This window comes from Dermacentor variabilis, chromosome 7, assembly GCF_050947875.1.
Source record: "Dermacentor variabilis isolate Ectoservices chromosome 7, ASM5094787v1, whole genome shotgun sequence".
NCBI lineage: Eukaryota > Metazoa > Arthropoda > Arachnida > Ixodida > Ixodidae > Dermacentor > Dermacentor variabilis.
Genome location: NC_134574.1, coordinates 131,269,685 through 131,293,727, shown reverse-complemented (window position 1 = coordinate 131,293,727; position 24,043 = coordinate 131,269,685). Strand labels below are relative to the sequence as shown.

At 43.7% G+C, this 24,043-nt stretch overlaps 1 long non-coding RNA gene across 1 annotated transcript in view; it reads left to right on the top strand.

Moving 5' to 3' along the window:
• Positions 1-7,670: 7,670 nt before the first annotated feature.
• The window catches only part of LOC142587137 (uncharacterized), a 53,374-nt gene continuing 37,001 nt past the window's right edge, over positions 7,671-24,043 (top strand). The window contains exon 1 of the long non-coding RNA XR_012829366.1: positions 7,671-7,695. This is a non-coding gene — a long non-coding RNA (uncharacterized LOC142587137). The remainder of the gene's footprint in view (positions 7,696-24,043) is intronic.

Sequence of the window (24,043 nt, the reverse complement as noted above, 5' to 3'; positions counted from 1 at the left end):
AAATTAAAGAGAATATTCCGTTTCAGGAAGCGCGATAGCTTATTTCTTTCTTCCATACCGCAGGGTATGCTGGTGCGGCCCGTAGGGGGGCGACAGCGCAACAGGCTCCGGCGTCGGCTCGGCCCATAAAGATTGTGGCCGCGGCAGTGCCTCTAGGTGACAGCAGCCAGCGCAGCTGCTCTGTCTCTGAAAGAGGACCCATCGACCTCTGGTTTCCGGAACTCCAAATCCTTGATTTTTGAGGCAACGCCTACGTTGAAAACACCCCGCTCGTGGAAGCGGAAGCGTAGTGGCTCCCATGAGTCGATTGACACAACCCTAAGCCAGGCGGCGCATTCAGTGCCTCCGGAACGGCGCGATTCTCGTAACTGCTCCAAAAAAGACAAGCGGTGGAGCATTAACTGATATGGCGCTAAACACGCGCTCTTCCGAGCGCTGTGCTTGACGTGAAGGTTTCGGCACGTTGGACGAGACCTTTGCGGCCACCTGCCCGGAGGTGGTATGTGCGTATGTGCCTCCTTGAAAGATATATTTTGTTTGACTTTGATTGTGACAATTTCCTTTTCTTTTTTCCAGGATGGGCATGACCGCGAGTACGCGGCATGCTTCGCATCGCAGTTTACACAGTGGAGAGAGTTCTCACAGGCTTCAGAGGTCTGTACATGAGCACTGTATTTCGCACAGGTTTGGCGGCCTCGGCAGCTCAGCGAACTGTGCCGAAACCTTGGCATTTGAAACATCTGAGGAGATTTGGCACGTATGGCTTAACACGGAGCTTGACGTACCCTGCCTCTATTGTCTCGGGCAAGATACTTGAACCAAAATTAATTATCACGTGCTTGGTTTGTATGTCTCTGCCATCTCGCCTCATCTTAATTCTTTTAACATTGATCACATTCTGTTCACTGAAGCCCTCCAAGAGTTCCGCTTCAGCTAACCCCAAATGATCATCATCTTAAACTACGTCATGGGTGGTATTCGTAGTACGGTGCGGGGTTACGATTATTTGGGTTTCCCGAAATGACACTAGTTTTGGTAATTTCTCATACGGCTTCTAATCGCGGAGCTTCCAGAGAAGATCACCGCTTTCCATCCTCGAAACCTTATATCCTGAACCAATAACTTCAGTTAACGATTTTGAAACAAGGAATGGTGAGATGGTTTGCCTGGTTTTTGTGAGTGTGCTACATGAAAACGAGGGAAGTTGTGGACTTGGCGTCCAAAAAACAGAAAGGCACCTTCGGTGCGCCCTCTTTTCTGAGGGCGATCAGGTAGTGGAGGGAAGGAAGTATCCATGTGTAGACGTACAGTTTTCGGCAGCAACGCCAGCCACCTACCACGGAGTCTAACAAGGGGCGCTGCAGCGCCGGCAATATTAGGGCCTGCAAACGCCAGCTCTACGTTGCCACTATAGCCAAATATAACATAACCTAGGTTGGCTATTCGTACAAGGTTACCCGTTGCTGCCAGGAAGCTCGGAAGTAATAAAGAAATGAGGAGTCAGGAAAGATGGAAAGCGAGAGAAAGGCGAAGGTTGGAGGCAGAAAGACAGGGAAAGGCTACTACCGATTTCCACCGGGTGCCTCAGTCCGGGGATGCCGTCTACGCGAAGCCGAAGCCAAAGAAGTACATTGCCTCCGCCGAGGGGCCGTAAAGGTCCAAACACACGGCATCGGCTCAATTCCCAGGATACTTTTCCCCCGACACGGCTAAGCCACCCACGGTTATATGTGGGTGGGTCCAACCCTCGTGTACTCGTGTATGTGGTGTCGCTAGACGGCGCCACAACCGCCTAAGGAGCGGCGAACATCGTTCGACCACTCCTAGAAAGACAAAACTCGCGTCACTGCGCCTCCAAAGGGCCCGTGCGCTAATCTCCATCTCTTAGACACACAGAACGCAACAGACTTGCCATAATGGAGACACAAATACTACAATGGAATGTTATGGGTCTTCTCGATAACCTTGATAATATTAGAGAACTCCTACACAAACATAATCCAAGCTTGCTGTGTGTGCAAGAGACACATCTGAAACCTACGAATACAAATTTCTTAGTCACTACATAATCTATCGTAAAGACCGAGACGAGGCGAAGGCCTCGTCTGGTGGTGTAGCAATAGTGTTTGACAAGTCAGTGGCTTGTAATCATGTCGCCCTTCAGACGCCCCTTGAGGCAATGTCAGTTCGGACAATCCTTTTTAACAAATTAGTCACAGTATGTTGCATACACATACCCCCAAATTATGATTTCCAAAAAACAATTTTTATAACCTAATTGATCAGCTCGCGGCTTCCACCTAGTCGTAGGCGATTTTAAGGCCCACAAAACTATGTGGGGAGACACGCGATACGACGCGAGAGGTCGTTTCATTGAAAATTGTCTCTTTGACTCCGGTGCATGCCTCTTCAACTAGGAGCCAAAGTATTTTAATATTCATCATAATTCATATTCGCCGACATACCCATCGATTGGCTCTGGTTCAATTTTTCCTGATTTGCAAGGGCATGTAACCAAATCTCCCTATAGAAATGACCACTTTCCTATAACGTTAAATTTAATGCATCAACATGAATGCCCTCCACATACCCCCCAGTGGAATCTAGCCTCCGCGGAATCGAATTATTTTAAGAAATCAACTTACTTATCACGACATGTTATCACCGCCTTTAGCATAGATGAAGCAGTAGCGTATTTTACTTGATTTATACTCGATGCAGCCGAAATATTCATTCCACAAACACAAGGACTCATGTAAAAGACGGGTTCCCTGGTAGAATGAACAGTGCAGACAGGCACGAAAGAAACAAAAAGCGTGGGGTTTGCTGCGTCGCTACCCGACTACAGAAAACCTCATGACTTTAAACTGGCAAAATCGCAAGGAAGCCGTACGTGGAGACAGGCAAGGAGGGCCAGCTGGGAGAGATTTCTCACGGGTATGACTTCCTACACCAAAGAGTTCAAAGCATGTAATGGCGTAAGAAAGCTAAAGGGGCAACAAATCAACCCTTTGCTCTTAGTGGACGACCAAGGGACTACCTTGGAGGTCCAGGCCAACGCTCTGGGCGAACACTTCGAACATGTCTCAAGCTCCACACTATACACAAAATCATTGCTCAAATATGAACAATTAGCTGAACTTAAGGCACTAAATCGTGAATGCTGTCCGGATGAACCGTAAAACCATTCTTTTGAAATTGCCGTGCATAAAGCTGCATTGAGCACTTGTAGAGGCTGTGTACCAGGAGCTGATAGAATGATATATAACACGATTAAAAACCTACATAAAGACTCACAAATGACACCTGTGGCACTTTTCAACTCAATTAAGGCTGCCGCATACCTCCCATCTTTATGGCAGGAAGCTAATATTATTCCCGTCTTGAGGCTGGCTAAGACCCTTCCTTGGCAGCAAGTTATCGCCCGATAGCTCTTACAAGTTGTCTCTGTAAGCTATTTGAAAAAATGATGAATCGTAGACTAATACGTTTCCTTGAGCTGAATAATATGCTTGATCCCTACCAGTGTGGCTTCAGAGAAGGGCGGTCCACGACTCGTCATATTGTGAACACTGGAGGAAATATCTGAGATGCATTTGTACATAAACAGTTCTTCTTATCGATGTTCCTCGATATGGAGAAGACGTATGACACAACTTGGCGATATGGCCTCTTGCGAGGTTCGTCGGGAATGGGAATTCGTGAAAATATTCTAAACATACTAGAAAGCTATTTGTCCAAACGTAGCTTTCATGTGAAAATCGGCAATGTAATATCTCGACCTTTTATACACGAAACTGGTGTACCCCAAGGAGGTGTGCTTAGCAGCACGCTGTTTATGGTCAAGGTGTGCACGCTTCGTGCTTCATTGCCGCCAGCCTTTTTATTCTGTTTATATAGATGACATGCAAATAGACTTCAAATCCTGCAACCTTGCAGTGTGTGAGAGGCTAGTACAACAGGGCTTGAAAAAAGTGTCCAAATGGGCAGACGAAAAGGGATTTCAAGTGAACCCCTACCAAAGTTCTTGTGGGCTTTTGAGAAAAAACAAAGAGCTCATTGCAGATCCCAAAATAGAAATTTATGGTTAGCAAATACCTGTGAACAAAGAGCACAACTTCTTAGGCATCATACTTGACTCTAAACTAACTTTTATTCCTATAATAAAGTATCTCAAGGTGAAATGCTTAAAAAGAATGAACTTACTGAAAATTTTATCCGACTCAACATGGGTCAGCGATAGGAATTGTTTAATGAATCTTTAGAAGAGCCTGATTCGATCACGATTGGACTGTGGTGCCGTTGTCTACCATTCTGCAGCCCCGAGCGCGCTAAAAATGCTAGATCCGCTCCACCAGCTAGGGATCCGACTGGCCACTGGCGCTTTCAGAAGAGGTCCCATCGAAAGTTTATAAGTAGAATCAAATGAGTGGTCACTCCACCTGCAGAGAACATACATCAGCCAAACATATTTTCTGAACATTAACTCTAATCCTCAACATCCGTGTTTTAATAGTGTTAACGATATCACATAGGCTACACTCCTTCGTAATGGCCCGTCTGTAAGGCGGCCCCTTTCACTGCGTGTGAGGGAGCTTAGCGTTGAAATGGTAGTCCCACTCCTGAAACATGGCCTAATGCCTCCAGCTAACCTGCTACGTCCATGGGAGTGGCAGCTGATACAATGTGATATATCTCTCCTGAAAGTTACAAAGCACGCCGCACAGATTGAAATCCAAATGAATTTCCTGGAACTCCAGTACATGCACTCCTGCACGGAGTTCTACACAGATGCATCAAAGTTACCCGACGCGTTGTCCTATGCAGCCGTCGGTCCATCCTTCTCGGAATGACATGTACCGCATCTGGAAACAAGTTTCTTTACGGCTGAGGCCTAAGCACTATTCCGGGCTGTGAAGTATGTAAGGAAAACAAAACTCGAAAAATCAATTATATATACGGACTCCCTGAGTGTGTTGGAGGCCTTGATGTCATTCTGTAAGCACTAAAATCCAGTAATTAATGAACTATATTCCTTCCTGTGTAAAGCGTATATATATCTAATCATCGTATGCTGGGGGTCGGGTCATAGGGGCATCAAAGGAAACGTTCTGACAGACCAGATGGCCACGTCAATTGCATCTCATTCTGTTAATCCTACCGCTACATTCCCTGTTACAGATCTGAGGCCCTTCTTGCGCAGGAAACTGCGAAACTACTGTAAATGCCTGCGGGATGTAGAAACAAATAATAAGCTGCACATAATAAAGCCGGAATTACGTTTCTTGCGTTCTGCAACAAAATCACACCGAACAGATGTTCTATTGTGTCGTCTTTGGATAGGAAACACATTTGGCACCCATAACTTTTTACTTACTGGAAATGAGCCTCCAACCTGTGGTAGATGCGGGGAGATGCTGACCGTCCTTAACGGCCTCTTGGAGTGTCGGAAAGCAGAATGTGACAGAAAGACACATTTTCCCCTAGCATACCGACAGCATATCTCCCTTCATTCTGTAATGTTCCTCGGCCCAGAACCGCTATTTGACACTAACACAGTCCTATGTTTCCTGAAAGATGTTGTGTCACATGTTATTAGCCCCATAAATTTGTAGCGCTTCCTCTCTTCATAGGATGTCACTGTGATAGTTGTTTCGTATAGCACGTGCCTCTAGGGCCTCATTTATCAGGGGCTCCGGCGAGGCACTAGTGTTCTGGCCAATTTTAGCGTGTCACGTATTTTGTATATAGTACCATTTTTTTCGCAATGCATATTACTGTTCATAATTCACGTCATTTGTGATTGCCATTATCTTATTACCCGTAGATTTTATGTCAGGTTCATCAACTCTTTTAGGCCCCTTTACCGCCACGTTACGTCAACTTTACAGATTTCATCCTTCCACGGCGAACCCATCAACACTAGCATGGCAATCTTTGGCCATACCTGGCCCTTGTGCCATTAAACATCAAACATTCATTCATTCAACTGATATGGCGGTGCCATTTCGATGCACCCTCTCACTTCCTATTGCTGCAAACTCCGGTCAGGTGCCGTTTAGAGCAAATTGGTTTGTTTTGAGTGCTGAATGCCTTCAATCTGCAATAACCGCTTACATATATAAATAGACAAACCCAAAATAACAATATTTAAATAATTAGCGGTTCCATTGATCATTATTGTAAATCTAATTATAATGTGGTACCGCTGCTATCAAGCACATGCAGCAATCAAATGTCATTTCCTCGTTGTTCTTAGTTTATCACATCAGACAAATCTTCATTTGCAAAAGTTTTCCACATAGCCTCGTCAGCACCTTTTTGAAAGTTATTTTTTGTAGTCTCACCATTCGTAAGTCACACAGCATGACATGTCCTGACCGGTCACCGAATAAATTTTCTGCATTGCCCGTGCGACTGCGCCGAATTTCCGCGCAAGCACCAGCTTAGCACAATTGGCCGCAATAAAAACTATGGCGGTTATAAAGTACGGCAGAATTTCAACAACTATCAGTTACCAAGTCGGACAGGACACTTTCTTCTTATCCGTATTTACGGCAGTTGGCATTGCCTAGCCAGCGGCATTATAGCACAGTTTAGGCCCACATCAAAACACCGTTGTATGTATATATATATATATATATATATATATATATATATATATATATATGGGTTGAATGTCTTTACGTATTCCATCCATATTCATCATTCATTTTTAAAGGCCTTCCAGAATTTTGCAAATGAGATTAGTTACCGAACTAGTCAAGCAGTTACTAATTATCTTCTTAGCTAATTTCACCACAGCACATATTGCAATTTACGAAATGTAGCCGGTGAGATTACATGGCGTATTCACTTGGAATAAAATTCCAACATGACGTCAGCTTTCAGATATGCGCCATCAGACTTGTCGTAAAAATGTATTGTAGTTCACTTTATTTTTCATCGAGCTTTTTTTAATGCATTTCAGCACTAATTTAAATAAAACACAGTTGTATTTTGTCCCACGATATGGGAAATAATATATCAAAACTGGTATAATTCAGGAGATTCGTTTTATGCAGATACTTCTTGCATACCGTCCAGCATTCGTAAAATGCAACATGTGGTTTTAAGCCGTTCATTAGTGAGTGTTGGGTAATTAGTTGAATCTCTGTTTCGAGTTGTCTTGCTAATAATGTCAGCTTCTTCGAAAAATTCAGCTTAGAGAGAAGAATTAAGGTATTTGCCAAAGGCAATTTTTAAAAAATACAGGAAACTTAATGACAATGACCGCTTATGTACTATGTGGCAGCGAAAGCGTACAAAGCCGCATATAGCAGCCGTATCCAAAAGGTTATCGAAAGAAAAGGTCAAAAACCGCTAGGGTAACATCCAAGTTATGGAAGGTGCGTGTATCTGTGCTGTGTTTCATGAACTAAAGAATACAACATAAAATTTCAAATAAAACCTGCACGCATATGTCAAACAGTGCCCTTTCATGAAGCATTTCTACAGTGAAGGTTACTATATGCCTTCTGATTTGTTGGTTCACATGAACTTTAACATAGTGAATTTCGTTAAGCGCTACAGTACTAAATAGGAGCCGTTGTACGCTTCATAAATGCACCCACGATTCCGCACACGTTAGCGACACCACTGTGAAAAATTGCTGTTTCTAGGCCTATGCCTGTTGGGGTATAACATTAGGTTTCGGTAAGTGATATTCTTGTATAGAAGATCGTATCCAGTCCTTTGTGGGCATTTGATTTTATTTCTACCTTTATTTGACTACAATTGTGCATGTGGACAAGCCGGTAGTGCTGTGCAACGTGGGCTGCACCGAACGAGTTCAGGACCGGTCATACCTTGCTTTAAATCGGTGTTCCTTTGTATTCCTTTTCTTCTTCGAGCGACATTTTCCCCTATTTTTGTGCTGTAAGAATTATATCTGTTCAAAGAATTTTCAACACAAACATTATTTCTGAGTAGGCTTCAACAGGACGCTGTCACTTGCTGCATTCTGATGCCTGCTCCTTTTAAACGGGGTTTATGCCTCTGCCAAGCCTTTTGACGCTTGTCGCCTACACCTGTCAGCATTGTTGTATTTCTCAGTGCTGGATATTGTAATGAAGCGGCTTTCACTATTTCTGTCAACCGGAAGACAACTGGAGGCAGGGAAGAGCATGTTCAGCGTGAACCCGAAGCAATAGCGTAGGTTCTTATGCGCACACTTTCGGTAGATACGCTGAACGTGGCTACTGGCTCGGTGTTACTGCTGCTGTCCCGCAACATGTCTGGCAGACAGGACCGATCTTTAGTATTCCTGTAGGTGTCCAGGCTGCTGCCCTTGTGGATTCACTCACCGATAAAATAACTTATAACTAAATGTCATGATTTAAAAAAAAGAAAATTTCCTCACGACGATCAGAACTCATTTATTAAATCAAACCGTTCCAAGCTTTCGCTGTCTGTTTTGCTAACCACTAAAATACAATCGCAGGTACACTTATTTCGAGCGAACACCAACTAGAGAGGATCACGGGTGTTTCTGATTATGAGGATTTCCATACTATGATTTACACCTTCGACGTGCACTGGCTACGAAGCGGTTAGTGCAGTTAAAATGAACTACAAATGAAGAAACACAATACAATCTGAGAATCCTCACGTGACGTAGCACGAATGTGAGGGTGCACATGCGTGCGCACCAGTATTATTCACGGAAATGATGCCACGAACAAATGAACAAGTTCGAGTTCTTTTTTTTCAAGTTCAATTTCTTTTATTAATCACATGAAGATAAGCACATTGTGTATGGTATAAAGGTGGGGCCCTATAGCTCTCGTATGATGTGTGAAGGGGGACCCTATGTCACGTGCTCTCATGTAAACACTAGAGCGCGTGAGAAGAAGAAAAGAAACAATGTGTGAGACAGTACAAACATGGTGCGTACTTCTTGAGCAAGTGACACGAGCATAAAAAAGCGAAAGTTAGTTTTGTAGCTGATAAATGGCTGGCGTGCTGTTAGATCTGTTGCTAACTTATTCCGAAGCTGCTATGCGACATGTGAGAATGTAAATGAGTCATAATTAGTCCGATATTTTGGAACGTTTAGCGTTTTCGTGGTGACTGGTCGTAATGGCCGGGTATATCATATTTTGATAATTATTTTTTACAGAAGGACATCGTATAATTTTGTGCATGATTTTGTAAACCAAAACGAGAATAAGGTAATAATTCCTATGTTTCGAGAGTAGTATATTAAGTAATGCCTACGCGAATGGGATTGAGTCCGATCTTTTCCCAAAGAGAATAGAAGCGCTGTATTTTGTGCTGCAATAATTGACAATGAAGGAGTGAGTTACGTGAGTTCGTATATGGTTATACCATACGTAATATGCGAGTGTATAAAACTGACGTAAAATGTAAGGAGTGTGTTCAAAAGCAAGAATGTAACGTAGTTTATACAGTATTGGGATTTTCTTATAGAAGGTTAGTGTAGTTTCATGGATATGTCTGTGCCACTTTAGTTGACTGTCGACGTAGACGCCTCAAAATTTCGCCTCGTTAACCCGTTGTTAAGGAGAGTTGTTCAAGTTTAATGATTTAGTGTTCATTAGTCGGGTGTTTTCTTGAAGAGAAAATTACGTAGTTACTTTCCTTTTTGTTTGCTAGAAGACAGTTAGATTGAAGCCAGCCGAATAGTTTTAGCAGGATATCACTGTCTTTCTTTTTGTTAAGATCTATTTCCGTACGAGCTTTCAGAAAAATAGTGGTATCGTCTGCGTGTAAAATACAATCTTCTGAGACATAGTCGGGTAAATCGTTCTTGTATTCCAGAAATAGAAAGCAGCCTTATATGGATCCCTGGGGAATACAGCTGTTAGTTATCATTTGGGATGACGACATTTTGTTAACCACTAGGTACTCCCGCCGGTTTTACAAATACGTGGTAATTAGTCTTAACGATGCTCCCCGAATAACATACTGTTCAAGTTTTTTTAGTAATATATCATCCTTCACAAGATCAAAAGCCTTGGCTAGGTCGATGAAGATACTCATGGTTAATAACTTTCTTTACAATTTTATTTTAGTTTTTAGACAATGTTTACTAGCGCTGTCTCAGTGGACTTTCTTTTTATATAACCGTATTTTTCTTTAGCAGAAACGTTGGGTGCTGTTAGAAACTTATCCCGTCGGGCTACAATACTTGCTGAAGAACCTTAGAAAAATGGGGATAATACCGATATTGATCGGTAATTGGACATATTTTATCCCCTTCCCTAAACACTGGTACAACCTTGGATATCTTTAGTAGCGCCGAGAACGGCGGCGGGATTTACACTTCGCTAATTATATGTCATAGGGGTTCACATAAAATAATCGAACAATCTTTCAGCAGTGAAACAGTCACCAAGTCTACACTGGTAGATCGAGTATTTCCTAAATAGAGGATTATGTTGCTGACTTCATGAGGGTATGTAAGCTTAAGAAAGGGAGAACTGGAATGGTTGACTGTTGTGGGTATGTCTGATTGTGATGTACGTGAGTTATTTATAATTAAAGTTTGGGGCATTGTAGTCAACTAACTGTTGAAGCTTTCAGCAGTAATAAAATGATTATTTACTATCGTATAATTTACCGAGATTTCACATATACTGTTTGTGTTGCACATGTTTAAGGCAGTATTTATCACTTTCCATGTAGCTTTCGAGTCACCATGTGCTTGTTTAATTTTACCATAAATATAATTTCGCTTGGAAACCGTGACTAGGCTTTCAAGCTTTTTCTTCTATGTACTTGTTTTCTAATGTGACGCTGAGTGGTTTTCTCTTTCGTTTGCTATATATGTTATCTTTGTGATGCATTGAATTTTCAATACTACCAGTTACCCTACATCTACATCTGTTACTAAAACTACATCTGTTACCTCTGTATATTACGCCGTTTCTTACGCAAACATCTGCATCCCCATGTACAGTTTTGTTACGTGTAGTGCTTGATGATTAGCTTCGACTTCAAGCGAGTTCCAGGTGATAGCCGGGGAGGGGATATGTTTGATGCATGTTGCCATTCATCTGCCATTCATGGCAGATGCCACTAATTCAAAACCACTTGAACGTCTCCAAAATAAGGCACTAAAATGAATGACATTTAGCTCATTCCGTTGCCATTATTTACCTATCTATCAACATCTTAACGTTTTACCCATTCAACAGCTGTTCTCTCACAAGTCGTCCCTCATTACCTTTCATCTCTTTCATTGTGAAATATCATTAGACAGCCTTCCTTTTGGTAACCTCATGCACGAAAATAATACTAGGTTTTCAGAATGCAATAATCATTTCTTACCTAAAATCAGATCGAACTATGGAAAACTTACACTTCGCTTCTGTGTTATTTCACTTGGGAATCGCGTTCCTCTTAATATTAGGTCATGTCTTTCATTGCAGTTTTTCAAACACAATGCGAAAAGAATACCGTTAGCAGAACCATCTTTTCATTTGTCATAAATACATTTTCCTAATTATTACATTTTCCTTACATTATTTTTATTATTGTGTCCTTAGGCTTCACATTTCTGTAAAACACTTTGTATATTTCATTCTTAGTAATACGTAGAAGTGCCAATCTTTTTGTCACACATTACTAGATTTTCCAGCTCAGTATTATTTGTTGTGATATTATTTTGTAGCGTTGTTTTTATTACATATATAATTCTGTTCTATTTATTATTGCTTGTTCCTTACGAATTGTATTTCTTGACGCGTTTTTCTTTTTGTTTTAATTTATTTGTTTGTTCGCCCTCTACTAGCTGCTCTAATATTGTTATGCACCAACTAATAATAGAGGGCCCATCTGACTGTTTCTCACTCCGGGACCTCCTGGCGCTATATATAGTATGTCAGCACGTTTCTTGTAAATGTAATAAGAAACAATAAATTCGTACGCCTAACCCGTTACATGGCGACGCCGTTGAGAACGTTGATGGCTGGTTGGACCATTTCGACCGGGTCGCCGCCTTTGATGACTGGGACGATTGTCGTAAGTTGTAGACGCGGGAAGAGTGTTGTACGAGAACCATGAAGCTTCATTTACCAACTCGCAGGATTTTTACCGACTGCTTCGCGACGACTTCAGCTACCCCTAACGGAAAGAAACAGCCGAACAGGCACTGTCTTCGGGGTTCTAAATGCGGAACCAAACCGTCGACATGTTCGTCGAAGACATGACGCGATTGTTCCGTCTGGCCGACCCACTAATGAAACAAGACAAGAAGGTGCGTCTGCGAATGCGAGCCGTAAGAGAATAGCTCTTCGCGGGCCTCGTGCGCAATCCTCCTACAACAGTGTCTCAATTTGTGAGGCAACACTAATGGAACGCATGCTAAAACAGCGGCTCTCGCCGTATGAACGCCAGACCACCATGACGGCTGCATGCTCTCTTGCACCTGCAAATGATGACAGGCAGTCCCTTACCGAACTAATATGGCAGATTGTTCGAGAAGAACTGCAGAAGCCTTATGCATCAGCTCCGACAACTCCGAGTGCCATAAGCAAATATGTGCCAAACGCACAGATTTGTGCCATAAGCAATACTAGAAAAGTTCAACGCTGTAAACAATTTCATTATGTGGCAGGAAAATATATTGACTGTACAAGTCGCCGCAAAGCTCCATTTGCATCGGTATGCCCCATCTACATGGCTTTAGGAAGAAACCAACGTTCTCATAAACGTTACCTTCAGCATTATATATGCTGTTACAACCATTTTTAACAATTTTCTACACCACTGTGGCACGCAGGTGACCCGAAATCATGCGCCTCCATCAAATACTGTGGCCCGTACGCGGTAGCCAAGGAGAAAGAGCGTGCCGTGGGCAGCGCGCTCACGTGGTGCGCGAGAGGAGAATCGAGGAGGAAAGCACCGCGGGAAGTGTTGCTACTTTCAAATTATCAAGGGGCTTTAGTGGAAGCTATACTGCTTCGCCACCTCCCGGGCATTACAAAGGCGCGGAAACCCTCCCGAAACGACAACTGGTAACTTGGCAGCGAGATCTGCTACAGAAGCTAGTGGATAAACAAAGTGTCATTTGCTGCATTACAGGTTTGGCTTTAACTCTTTATAACGTCTTAACAGAATAGGTTGGAAGAAATCGGCCGGAAGTTTTTCGCAATGATTTTATAAGGTACGCCAAACGTGGAAAATCAAACTTTCACGAATCTGCTGACCGGGCAGGCCTTGTTTTCCAATGACTCGAGGAAACATTTTAGTTCCAAGTCTGCTTGCTGCGTTTGGAGAAAATTATTGAGTCATACGAAGATGTCATAATCCTGCAGGTGTTTAGGCGATGTACCTATATATTAGTTAGACAGGCCGATCGCACCTGTAAGCATATGGATTGCTAGTCGCTATAGGCTTTATATGTCCTATTACTAAACAACGCTAGCCTTTTCCTGCAGATTAAGTGATCGCAAAGTATTCCTTCACCACCAGATAATCATTGGCTTCCACTCGAGATAACGAAGCTGTAATTCAGGTACGATCTTTCCGAACCTGACTATTTTGGAACTTTAAAAATGCTCAGGTCTACGTTGCTTGGGTCGGTGTGGATTTCGATAGCAGAATTTTCATCGAAAGGTGCGACTCCTGCGGGTGGCAGCAGGCATCGTTTGGGCCTTTTGAATGCTCCTACCGGGGCTGTGTTCCACTCGAGGGGGGGGGGGGAGGGGAGTAAATAAGTGATGCGTGCGTTCAATACTTGAATCCTGAGACTAACGTTGTCATCAAGGCGAAATCATGCCTCCTGATTTGCCGCGTATGTCCAATAGACAATCACGAATTACTTCCATCTGGTGTTACGTAGGGACGGCAAAGTACATCAATTCTGTGAAGAATGTGGATGGAGAACCTTGCTCTTCATCAGACGAACATGGACCCGGAAAAACAAGCAGTTCTCAAACCATAAACATAAGGGCAAGCATTGTCGGCTTATTAAGCTCACAGGTCAATTGGGTCAGATATGTGCTGAGATCCTTCTATAATCCAGAGTAGTGGCGGGAGCTCGCGGACATTCTAGAATTCATGATATTATTTGTGACAGAGCAAAATAATCAGACACGTTTCTTCAAACTACAGTTCATGACAACTTTTACAAATTTCGGCTACTAGAGGCTTCTCTCGTGTCGCGCGAGTCGATAAAAGTTATATTGCAGTGCAAACAAACACAGGCAAAAAGGAGAGCAACCACGCGTGAATAAATGCCCTTTTGCCGGTTACTACACGTCATCTGCTACCCAATATCTACAGATACCTGACTGCACCGAATAGAAATATAACATCGGAAATGGCTTGGCAAAGGCCAATTCCTGAAAGGAAGTCGCTTCATTTACCTACAAAATGCGTGGACTCCGAAAGGCATACATGTGATGTGCAACTTCTACGGACTCGTCCACTTTTCTATTTTGCTTATGCTTTGTGTATAATAAACACTCGTACTGACCGCGCAGTGGGCCTACTACTACAGGTTTATCAGGTTGTCTTTTATCATTTTTTTCTTGAAAGCCATAATGATTCTGAAAATTATGTATGTTTATCAAAATTCTGGCGCTCTTCTTCCAAATTTATACAGAAAGACAAAATGTCTACATATCAGTAAGTAGATCTGTGCCTTTGATGTCACAAACCTAGCACTTATGGAAATCTACAAATACGCCTCCTAACACTTTTTTCTCCAATTAGGGATGGCGAACATACTTATCCTCTTAGGCGCCATACTGCTCAACATGGAAGCTGCAGTTGGCTCAGGCAAGTGAGCGTTGGTATTGTTTGATAAGCAGACCAAATATTGAAATATTTCGCAAATGCAAGCAAAGACGGCCTTACGATGATGGTATGACAGCGAATGATTGACGACTGCACAACGATCGTGTCGTAACGATGAAAGTATGACGAGAGTCGGATGACGATGCAACGACCACTATGCCACGATCGCATACCCGGTTATGGGCCCCAGTTATTCGACAATTTGGATCCCTGAGTCGGCATAGAAGGCAGGTATACAACGACGAGGTGGCGAGTCAGATGACTAAGCTAGAATTACGATGAATTACAGGCCACGAAGGCATCTCGGCCACGAGCACTTACCTAGTGGCGCAAGATGACAGACAACTTGAGCCGCTTGGTTGGCGTCAAAACGCAAGGCAGGGCAGGCAGGCTCGAAACGCCTCAAGTAGGCAGGATAACGTATGGCATATTAAATGTGAGCGTCTTTGTGAACACTGGCTGGGGAAATATATTGCCGAGCAGCAGCATATATAATTCGCAATATTCAAATTACTGGCACAATATGTTACACGCACTCATTCGGCCTATGACTGAACCATCTACACCGGCCTTCGAAAGCAAATTGTCTTGCATGTACCATGCATTAACCTTACAACGTATTGTCACAGTTGTTGCGAACCTCTCATGGCAAATTATTGCAATAGCGTAGCACAATGTCAGGTTACGGCTTCACAGTAACTCGAATAATTCGATTGATACATGCTTAAAAGTGATTAATATTGAACACGATTCCTAGAAAATAAAAAAGACGTGCTTGGATATATCTCGCCCCACATTTAAAGCGAGTGCGACATTCAGACCAGTTTATTCATTATTCGAACACTTCATTTGGCTCACCAAATTCAGAGCCGTGCCATCAATAGATATTCAACACAATTCTTGTAATGTTTAATGTTTGTTATTGCACCACGCTAATAAAAGTTCCCACTTTGCTAACTTCCGATGTGCAAACATGGCAATAGCTGGACGCTTTCCAGTACTATCTTAAAGACCGGTACTTAGAGCTATGAACATGATGCTCTACTGAAATCAACGGTGGTTTTATTTCCTGCCTTGTTTTATACCAGGCTCGGAAAACAGGAATGATTGCAATACGGAGCATGACAAGCATTGCAGAAAATATGATTTTCAGTTGACCTGCCTAGTTCGCGCAAATGGTTTGGTCGCAGTACAATGCAGTAAGTATTTACTTTGTCTGAACTACGTTTGTTCGACGTCCTACCATATCAGCACATTCCAGTATAAACAAAAAAATTAGACTTATAAATTTATTGCGACAACACAATCTAAATCGGTATGGTGAACACAGAAGGATGGATAGATTCATCTTAATATTTACCAATAGGACTGTACAAAAAGCATTCTAAGCGTTGCGCTGTCGGAATTACTAAGCTTAACATATTGGCACCGGCTTTTGCGGATGGACTACACATGTTAGAAATAAATCAAGCAAATCAATAGTAGAGTTGATGATACGAGTAGACGAATTCATGGCGTTTATGGAGCCGAGAGTCTCATCAGCTGTTCCATATCTTGATAGATATATTAATATCTTAATCAAATTGTGATTAGGCCTCCTGCTAGTCATTATTGGATCTTCGATCAGCAATATCAGATACACATGTACTTAGCAGACAAAGAGAGAACACATTTTTTACTCCCGTCGGCTCGGTAAATTCAATGCACCACCTTTTTGTTTGAGTTACGCGCCTGCTACATTCCAAAAGTGTATGGAAACGTCACTGCGCGGCTTGAAATGGGAGATCTGTTTAGCTTACCCTGCCAGCGTTATGATTTCTGCTTGCACATTTCCAGAGCACAATCGTCGACTCGAGTTTATCTTGCCGTGCCTTGAACAAGCTGTCCGCGTCCTTAACTCGAGTAACTGCGACTTTGACCAAACGCGACGCACTAGTGCGTGGACCTCTGTTGGAGAAGCATGGTGCGCCACCAGACACACAAATGTTCGCGGCAGTTAGAGTCCTTAAACAAGTGTAGTCGCAACGCGAACTGAGAAGTTTCTTGAGTTTTGCTTGTTCGTTCGACGTTTCCTTCTCCAATACAGCCGATACTGCTTAACGTATACGTGTTCAGTGCTGCACCATGATATGCCTTTAACCTGGACAGCAGAATGCGAGTCCTGTCAACCAATGTTCCTGCTCTCTTCCGGACCCATACTTCACAATTTTGATCTTTCTGCCACAATAAAGTTTTACACAGTCGCCAGCGGAGTCGATCTCAGTACCCTTCTCGTCCAGCGTCTCAGCGACGCCAAACGTGTCATTGTCCAATGTATGCCGTTCACTGAGCAAGTCCTAACTCAATGCAAGTCCTAACACAAGGTCGCTTTTTGCCGTCTTTAAGTTCCTTTCATATCTCTTTGGCGAACCTGTTGGGATTGTTACTAATTATTGTTCACCATGTTGGTTGGTTGGTATCCAAGACTCAACAGACCGTCTTACTCTCTGGTAGCTACGTTTGCAGGAATTTTTCTTTGGAACCAGTTACAAGAATTGCCGTAATGGCACGAACGACGACGGCCTTTCGAGACTATCGGCCTTTCGAGCTGCAGCATATGACGTACACATTTTCGATAAAAACATGGCCACCATCGAAGATGCTGTGGCAGCTTGGGCTAGTCGGTACATGCTCTACAGGGCAGCAGCGCGAAAAGACGAGGGACGAGAAAGGGAGTACACACCATCGTTTAATCAAGACTGAATTCTTTATTAAGAAAGGAACACCCATAAATTCCTAAAAGAGACCAATGTACATCACTGCGCATCGGTGTCTCATTCTCGTTGTCATCCACACTGATATAGTTTCGTTTTCTTTAGGTATTTATGTGTGTTCTTTCCTTAATAAAGAATGCAGTCACCAGTCAGCACTCATATGTGTTCTCCTCCTTGTCCTTTGTCTTTTCGCACTGTGCCCAGATAGACTATCGATGACATTCTTTTTCGTTGACTGGCCACTTCCCAGGAAGAGCAGCGCAATGATCGCAGCCAGAATTTCATTACGCTGCTAGCGGCATGTATGTGGTCAGTAGCCCAGGTGTGCAGTTGATGGTATGTATGTAGCCAATTATGTCGCCAGCCCGGACAAGTGCCGAAAATTCGAGAACCCTACTACAGCGCCGGCTGGACGTGATGCTTCTGTAGCACCATCATCATCTTTCTAAACGCTTCGAGTATATTTTTCGACCTATATTCGCACTCAACAAGCGACAGTCCTTTTATTTATCGCGTTTGACGATCCCCTGATGCGTAGTCTTGAAATAACCGCTGCGATGCCAATGGCCACGACAACCGTTGTTTCATGTTTCTTCATGTCATCCGTTGCACTACGTTATGGACCACCCTCCCGAAATATTGGGAGCACCTGCTGCAAATATACATTGCATATTTGTTCACCTTATCGCTCGCATCTGTTTATAACCATCGTGTCAGAATTTGCCCTCTCTAACCTGGTCAAATATAGCTGTGGTTGGTCAACTTTCGTCGCATAAGTGGTAAAGGCACTGGGAAATCGTACGAAATAAAGTTTGGTTAAAGCGTTCAGTGAAACCATTTCTCCAACACTTTTAGGTATGGGTTGCTTTGCTTGTGGCGCTGGGTGCGCGAAGCATGTCATAAGGAACACGAGAGAGGAGCGTCTGATAATCGATCGCTATATTACATACGAGCAGTGCCGGAGTGCAAATCAATGTAGCATAGAAAATACGGCAACTTGAAAGCCACTGTCTGAGTCAATATAAGCTGTCACAGCGCCGCATGTCATACGGTCGATAGAAAGGGCAAATCCACGGTTGAGACTGGGTGTTGTTCGGAGTGAACCATAGAAGTCGAGGCCGGCGAATTACAATGGAGCGGATGGGCATGGATGGGCTAACTAGAAGTGATGTTTTGAACGATGTTAGTGAAGAGGCAACGTCTGTAACAACGTGAATTTGCACGGTCGTGGGTGTTGCGGAAGATCAAGTGCCAAGCAGTTGTGTTTGCTTAAAATGCTCCCGGTACGTAGACACGCACAGAGTGCAGAAAAATTGGGATCCACTGGTTACCTGAGTGATGGTCAAGGTGCCGGTATAATTTACCGTTCTTCAGCTTGAATCTGTAGCAACTGGGGTGGACCGTTCGGAGCTGCAGTATGAGTTATTGTGTTGATCCAACATAATATCATTGAGCCTAGCGGAAGAAAAGGCGTATATTGAGGCTAATGAGCTGCAATCCGAAGTAGCCACAGATTGTTTGGGTGATTGTAGAGAAGCCCCTGGTGGACATAAAGGAAGTGACGGCAGTGGGCAGTGGCACAGAGGATATGCCGTCTTGATATCTCTTCCCAAACATGCATTTCCCTAGGAACCTGCGGTCGATTTAGAGAGCAGGTGAATTCTAATGTTTGAGGTTTTTTTCTGTCTCCGGGCGCATGCCGTCACGTTTTAAGGCATGAGCGATAAGCATCGGCTTTTTGAATACGAAGCGTAACTTTTATTACATCACGTAAGCACTTATAACTTAATCGCTTTCATTATGGTCGGCAGGCTTTGTAGGTTGTCCTCAAAGATAGTCGTGTGAACAAAGGTAGTCAGCATGATACACAGCGTAAATATACTACTTCAGCCGTACGTGTCAATCAGCCTACGATACACGTATTGCTCGCGCAGTCCAAACGGTGCGACCATAAATTTATCAAAATTCATCGGGTGTAATGAACTTCGTCACGGCATTCTCGCTTTCGTTCAGTTCGATCAAGGAACAGCCGTTCTCCTGGTCTAATTATCAAAAGTATTCGTTGTTGCAATGTAGAGGAAGCGCTTTACTTGTTCCAGGAAGCGGTAGAAGGTATTTCTGGGCAATGCTGTTCAGGCAGCAATAAATCACAGGGAACAGCAAAATGTCGTCTTCCTTGTTCCTTACGACCATGACGGGTGATGACCAAGGAATGGTGGATGGCTTGATTATGACCTCAAGAATAACTTCATTGACTTGAGCCCTGATGATATCTTGCCAGTATACTAAAACAAGATATGGCTTCTGGAGACTGATCGTGCAGATTTGTCGGCGAAGATGTGGCGCCTCTCAGTTCATATTGCGCTGATACTTCATTAGCTCTTTAAGCACTCAGGATACTTAATAAGGCTGTGCATTGCACCTATCTGTACTTCTGAAGAGCAAGGTTCAAGTTCAATTTTCTACAATCATTCATATTCGATGAATATTTGCGGGTCACTAGAAAATTTCAAAGCTATAGCTTATTTTTTCAACGTCTTCAAGAAACGCTACTTTGGTTCCTTTGTTAAAGTGCGTGCGCCCTTTCACTTTCGCTCTCAATGCACCATCTCCGAGTAAAATGCCTAGTTATTTGAGAATAATAAGCAGCTACACACCTATTTTTATGTGCGGAAGCATCCACTGCAAAAATATTTTGTAGGGCTCTGCAGTATTTCATGTGATCTACGAACCACCAGTGGTGAAGCCAAAGACTTCCCACTGGGAGTTATGTATTAGTATCCGGCCCGCGCAGCAGCCTTCTATCCCCTCACCTACTTTGTTCGCGGTCACGTACCCGTCTGCCTCACACCCCCCCCCCCCCCCCCACCCACCTCTGGGAAAAAATTTCTGGCTATGCCACAGTAAACCTTCCTATAGCTATCTTGGCGCACCCACAAATATTTTATTGCAATAGCAATTATATGTGAACATTCCAGGCGCATATCTGTAGTAGGCGTCGCCAGCACCATCGCCATAAGGTTCCGCATAAAGTCCAAAAGCGATAAAATCGTCGCCCCCCGCCGTATGCTGCATGCGCGAGTCACAGCGCGCGAGGGTCAGCCGGCGATGGCGGATCACTCGTGACCACGCAAGGCAAGGTAAGCTTGGAGGAAGCGCGCCAGCTTCCGTCACTTGCATGGCTCCGGAATAAGCGGAGGGAGAGGGGCGCGTTCTACTCCGAGGGATGCTCTGTAGGCGCGCGCATGCGCCCGCATGAGCTGCGCTATCTGGAAAGTAATCTGCGATGTCGAGAGAGTCCACCGTGCGCTGTGTTTTCGGGGCTTAGTTCGCGCTGGGGGGGGGGGGGGGACACAAGTATACGAAGGTAAATTCGGTCGCTGCTGCAGACGCGCTTACTAACTCCTGTGTTCGGACAGCGAGTTTCCTGGGTCATCAAATTAGATGGGTTCATGTTTTTTGTGCGCACGTGAAACCATGATTGCTTTGTTATTAGTGTGCCCATGTTTATCAGATTAAAAGCCCGATAAAATTACTGAGCTTACTTCGCACAGCTGTCTACTAACTGGCTTCGCAGTCATTGCGTCCCCTTTCGGCGGAAGTGTGGCTTTTTTATTTGTGTACATAACTCTTGGCGCTTGCAGTGCCTCTTTATACCTCCCAGCGAAGCGGTCTATAAATTGCAGCTTCTAAGTGCATATAGTATGATACTAATTTCTCATGAAACAAATGGAAGAGTTTTATTGGAATAGAGAAATCTTTTCAAACATGCTTATCAGTCTGGAGATTCTAATGTGTTCAAGAAACGGGATTGAATCATTGCAGAAGATAGTGTAAGAAAAAATGAATGGCGCAAGACAACATGGCAATGATATAAACTGATGCAACCGTACTGAAAAATTAGCGCTTCTTCGTGTCAATAAGTGAACATCGGTTAAAACATTCCCAGAAGGCCAATTTCTGATAGGTCTCGGAACACTAAACTTGAGGCCTTTCGCCATTCTGAAGGTTAGGCGTAGGACGAAAAATGGCACGTAACTTAGCAAAGCGGGACAAATAATGTTTGCTTGGCGCTCAAGACAAGATATTTCGTCATGCTTCGGGGCACATTTAAGCAGTGCGAACGTAGTGTAAGTAGATAAGGAGTGTGTTTTAAACAGACACACTCATATCAGTATATGTCGGTTGTTCGCCTTATGCGACACAAATAATGGCTCATTAATGCTAACTTCAGTAGATGCTGATAGTGCAATACCGCTAACTGAGGTGGGAGCAGCCATGGAATTCCTGATATTATGTGAATGTCAGCCGGTTGCTGAAAGTTGTTAAAAAATGTGACCGATTCGAGATGCACTCCTATCTTTGGCGACGTATTCTACGGCCATATTTGAAGCGCCGGCTTTCTTCAAATCTCTTGTAAGTTTCTTGTCTTAATGTCATTTGCAGCCGCTTCGTCGAATTTCTCAATTCCCCAAAATACCACAGTGGGCAGGTAGCCACTAGAAAATGACACAATGCCCAGTTATGTTGGCCCTGGGGTGAATCTCGGCAATGCCACATCCTGCAGGCTCATTGTTACAGTGTCTGTGAATGCTCCACATATTTTATACAGCCACTTTCGAGTCCATGACAATGATTCAGTGCCATAATGGCTGCCGAAAACCATCCTTGAGGGTCTCCTTTGTACAATCTAGCTCCGCTGAAGCTCAAGATTTCTACTTGAACAAATTTGCTGAGCTACAAGAACGAACTAGTAATTGGTGACAGGCACGACGCCCTATAAAATGCTTGTCTGGGTGTCATGTGTATTCATTTTTAAAGAGAAGCTTTCATTGCCTCTTGATCGAGTTTCCCGTTGCTGCTGATGCTGCTACTGTGGGTGCTGCTGTCAGGCACACTGCGTCGGAGGGGGGCGAGGGGGGGGGGGGCTCACGGCGTGTGCATACGTGGCACGAGACAGTCCGAGAGGAAAGGCGACGCTAGAAACTCGTTTTCACCCCGCCGCATCGAATGTGCGCCAGGCCCTCAAGAGCTCCCTGGCGTTCGCCACAGTAGCGTCTTGACAGCAGTAATTATCCGTGACTCCCCTGAGAAGTATTGCAGAAACTGCAGCGTCTCCCATTCTGCTAAGCTGAGAGTAAGAAGTGGACCTACATAGAACTCTATGGAGTAGGGAGAAGAAGAGGCAGTTCCAGTACAAGAAAGGGTTGGGCGAGGTGACGTGAGAAGCGAAGCTAACTATAGTACTATACGACGGTGGTAACGGGGAAACTGGGCAAACTTAAGTTCAAGGTATGGTACCGTACGTTGCTGATATTTCTGAAAAATAAACACCCTGCAAATATTTAAAGCGGACAAACAACGCAGGGCGTGCCGAAGGAGAGCCGCATCAATTAAAGCAAACTGCAGGGTTCAGGCGTCACTATGGAAGTGGTCGACCGGCAAATCAACATTTCTGTGTCCGCAGCGTTAACTTTGTGGCTATAGCATTGCTAGAGGCCGTGGATTTGATCTCAAGCGCGGAAGCCGCATTTCTATGGGGGCGATATAGGAAACGCACATGCACCTATTTTTCTGGACACATTAAAAAAATCACGGTGTCAAAATTAGTCCGGAGTGCATAACTAAGGCGTGCCTCATAATCCAATCGTGGTTTTGGCACGTACAACCCCATAATGAAATTCAAGTTTAATACTTCCCCCCAATGCGATGTTCCATGTGAGACAATGACTGTGGTCAACCTCTTGGAGGTTATGAAGCAAGGCGCACAAAAAGGCCTCAAGCAAACACCTCTCCCTGTGTGTCGTGTCAACTACGCAGGCTAATAGCAACGTAACGTTTAACATCAACCCACAACTTTCTTGTTACAGTAAACGTAAAAGAAGTTAAACTTTAGCCGTGATCATTACAGCTAATTATCGTCACTCAATGTATCCAGCACGGAATACATCGCTTACATCGGCTCTCAGTGTGCGTGGGATCTGCAAAATTTTTGTCCTTCATTCTTTCATTTTAGTACTGAAGTTACCTTTAACATATACTACCAAGTTACGCTACCTTCCAGTTCCAGACGTCCCACGCTCAAGGCGAACCGCTAATGGAGGCACTTGAAAAGGGCTCAAAGACATTGCAAAAAGTGGTGCCGATCTCTACGGCCATCCGCAATAAATATTTTGTATAATACTGAGCACTGTTTGGGAATATACTCCTGAGCAGTCTATTTGGTTGCATTTTCAATTCATTTTCTTTCTTGTACTTAATTCCACGTAATATGGCGTAATTCTGAGTGTTTCGTGAAGCCGATTCTTGCAACCGACCGTTGCAAGGATCTCCACTTCGATTTTTGCTAAGTGGCGTAATATGATGTCATGAAATATTATTAATGAGATAGCGTTTAGCAAGCCACTCATTGTACTTTGCAGTTCAAGTCCATCACCCAAATGCGGACGAGGAGAACTGTCGGAATGACACCAATGAGCAAT